This window comes from Theropithecus gelada, chromosome 11 (assembly GCF_003255815.1).
Source record: "Theropithecus gelada isolate Dixy chromosome 11, Tgel_1.0, whole genome shotgun sequence".
NCBI lineage: Eukaryota > Metazoa > Chordata > Mammalia > Primates > Cercopithecidae > Theropithecus > Theropithecus gelada.
The window spans coordinates 92,359,808-92,363,441 of record NC_037679.1 but is presented as its reverse complement, the minus strand read 5'-3'; the positions used below and the strand labels follow the sequence as shown (position 1 = coordinate 92,363,441).

Here is a 3,634-nt window from a genome sequence, read left to right as displayed (position 1 = left end):
GGGTTCCAGGTGCAGAAAATTAGAGTAGCTGTGCAGCTGGGGTCCTAGTCTCCTGGTTTCAAGAATCTACTGTGGCACCTGGGTCTTGGGGTGTAGGTTCAGTTTCTGTGGCAAGGTTGGATTAGGTTGCTCACAGTGCTAGGATCTGTGACTTTGAGGCACCCCTTAACAGTTTTTGCTCAAGGGGTCAGGTTGCAGCTGTGAGTCTATTCCTGGGGGGTGCATCACTGGTCCAACTTGGGGAAAGAAGGGGTGTTCTGGAGGTGTGGACCTGGGGAGTAGGGGATGGCTGGCCGCAATTTGGGAAACTGAGCCAATAGGGCACAATGTAAACTTTGGTCCCAGGGGATGAGGCACTGTGTGGTATTGACTGTAGACCCTAGGATGGTGGGGCTCAGCAGGATCCCAGACTCTGTGAGACCAGGTACAGTGGCAACAGGTATCCCAGGATGGCAGAGCATAGCTGTAATTTGGGCCTTGGTAGGGGGCAGGCAGGGAACAGCACAGTGCTGATTCTACTTCCCAGGGAGAGGGTGCCTCAGCAGCTCAGACTCTAGGGGCCTAGGCAAGCTCCAGGGAAGCAGGGCACCACAGTTGTTTGCCCTGTCAGGTGAGATGTCTCAGCTTAGCCACTGCTCTGTTTCCCTGGGACATAGGGTGCTATATCAGCTCAGCCTTGGGATGTGCTGCTGCTCAGCTTAAGCCAGGGCACTGATTCCCTAGAGGGTGATGTATGGCTTCAGCTCAGGCCTTCTCCACTGTAAGGAAAGACCTGCATTTACGTATCAGTGGGTGTGATTGTTCTGAGTGTTCCAGGCACCATTTCCGTAGGATACAGGTTGCTGCTTCAGCCTAGGTACTGCAGTGTGTGACCTTCTGGGTGGCCAAGGCATTATTTCCTGGGATGCAGGGTGATGCTTCAATGTAGCCACTGGAAAGGCATGATTCCTCTGCATGGCCAAAGTCCTGTTTTGCTAGGAGACAAGAAACTGCTTTAGCTTCAACTCAAAGGGTTGGGGGAGGGGTGGGTGGAGCTGATCCACTTGACTCTGTGAGGAAGGGTTTAATAGATGCCCATACCTTGACTTGGAGACATTGGGCCACTAGTCTGGGTTGTTCGGTGGCAGCTTAGCTTTAGGGATGAAGGGGAGCTGTGGCTACTGACTCCTCGGGTAAGACACACTCCAACCATAGTTCCTTTTCCAGTGTAGTGAAGCACTAGCCATGTGGGAGTGGGGTACGGTGTCAGCACCTTTTTTGGGGAGCACAGCTGTGTGGTCTCCCGGCAACTCCCTCTAGTGCAAACTGCAGGGGACCGCAGTGGCGAGGTCTGCAGGTGTCCAGGGTGTTAGTGGGTGCCGCTGGGATCCTCTTGCTTACCTCCTCATGTCAGAAGTTCCTCCGGATTCCCAGATAATCCTGGTTGGGCGAAGGAGTGGTGGAGGCCGTGTGTTTCCTTCTGTTGTCTGTGTGGCCAGCCCACATCTCTGTGCGTATCAGGGTTTCTCTTACTCCTCTGATGCACTCAGTGCTCTCCCTCAGTTATTTTCATTAAAATAGAGTTGTGTAGTCACTGTTCTGGCTGTCTTTATGAGGATGATGAGCACTAGCGGCTTCTAGTTGGCCCATTATTAGATTTAAGGCTCAAGATTCATCCTCCTCAGTTAATGCTCCATCTTCCAGGCCCACTGGGGTGGCCCCACGCTCTGGGCCATGGTGGCCACAGCAGCCCCAACAGCTTCCTCACCTGTGGCTCTGATCTCAAAGTCTCTCTTTCTTTATTTTGTCTGGTCTTTTTTTTTTTTTTTTGCATGCCAGTCTTTACTTTTAAATGATTATTAGTACACTGAGTAATAAGATGTAACAAGTTCTTGAATTCTATCATCTAGTAATTTTGATTAAGAAGCTGAAGCAATTATACTAGTGGTATTCACTGTTCTAGTTATTAGCAGGAATGGACTACTTTAAGGCTGGCTGATGCTTCACACAGGTTACAAAAACTACTACTTTTTCATAGATAAAGCCCCTGACCTTCAAAAAAGCATTAAGGAGAAAATGATTTAGTTCCTTCCTTTCTTCAAAGGATTGTTTTGTTTTTTCTTTTAAACTTGATATAAGAAAGAAAAAGTCAACAGTGGTATATATATGTGTATGTATATATGTATGTATATATATTGCTTGAACCAAACAGCATAATAAAATAGACAATATTTACCCATTATATTCCTAGGAAACATGAGGTAAAAAGATGAAATCTTTAGAAAAGTTTTTTTTGAGACAGGGTCTCACTCTAGCACCCAGGCTGGAGTGCAGTGGCATGATCTTGGCTCACTATAACCTCTGCCTTCTGGGCCCAAGTGATCCTCCTGCCTCACCCTTCCAAGTAGCTAAGACTATAGGCATGTACCACCAAATCTGGCTAATTTTATATTTTATTGTCGAGACACAATCTCACTATGTGGTTCAGGCTGGTCTCAAACCCCTGAGCTCAAGCCATCTGCCCGCCTTGGCTCCCAAAAGTGCTGGGATTACAGGCGTGAACCACCATGCCCAGCCTAGATAAATTCTAAGTCTGTACAAAGAAACTAGTTTTGCTTCTCTCCAAAAAGTGAATGGGCCTACTGTATAATATACAGAGATAAGGTAATGTCTTCTGATGAGAATATAACTAGAGCTTCTTATTCCATGAGGGCATCTAAAATGCCAATCCATGGAACAGGTGCTTCTCTTTTCCTATCCATTTATGCGATAGTTTTCAGGGATTTCTGGCTGGATGCCGCAGACAAAGGCCAAAAGTTGATCTGAGACTTCTTCCCTGCTCTGCTGGAAGTAGGTCTGGAGGATGGTCATCCTGGGTCTGTGAGATCCTCGTGCTGCAGCTTCCTTGGCCTTGAACTGTTTCTCCTTCTGCAGGCAGTGCTGTTCAATTTCAGCCTGAGCTGCTGCTTTGGGCTGCTTCAGCCTCCGGTTCTTTTGCTTGTGGGCCCAGGACACCTTCTTGGTAGCCTGCTTCTCGGCCTGTAGCAGCTGCTGGATCGCCTGTGACTGACTGGCCATGGCCATGGTGACTCTGAGACCGAGGTGAGCAGCCTACATCCGCTCGAAGGGCCCTTGGGTCAGCTGACCCAGCCACCTCAGCACTTCCCTCTTCAGCTGGTCTCTCTCTTCTCACATTTTACTGTAAGCTGCAAGGAGAAATCAGGAATGCCTTCAAGAATTTTCTTAGGAACTTCCTCAGCTAAACATCTAAGTTCATCATGTATAATTTCTACTTTCCACAAGACGGGAGAAGACAGTTCAGCCAAGTGCTTTGCCACTTTATAACAAGGGTCACCTTTCTTCTAGTTTTCGATAACACGTTCCTCACTTCTGTCTGGAGCCTCATCAGAGGCACCTTTAACATTCACATTTCTAGCAACATTTTGTTTGTGACAATTCATGTATTCTCTAAGATGACAGATGTTTTCTCTACAGCTCTCCTCTTTCTTTCTGAGCCCCCACCGGGATCACCTTTAATGTCCAAATTTCTACCAATAGTCTTCAAAGAAACCTAAGCTTTTTCTAACACACACCTCAGAACTCTTCCAGCCTCATCCCCTTACTGAATTCCACATTTTTGCTACTTGTGACCCCT

At 47.6% G+C, this 3,634-nt stretch overlaps 1 pseudogene; it reads right to left on the bottom strand.

Annotated features, from left to right (window-relative positions):
- Positions 1 to 2,733: 2,733 nt before the first annotated feature.
- On the bottom strand, positions 2,734 to 3,057 carry LOC112635544 (annotated as a pseudogene).
- Positions 3,058 to 3,634: the final 577 nt, after the last annotated feature.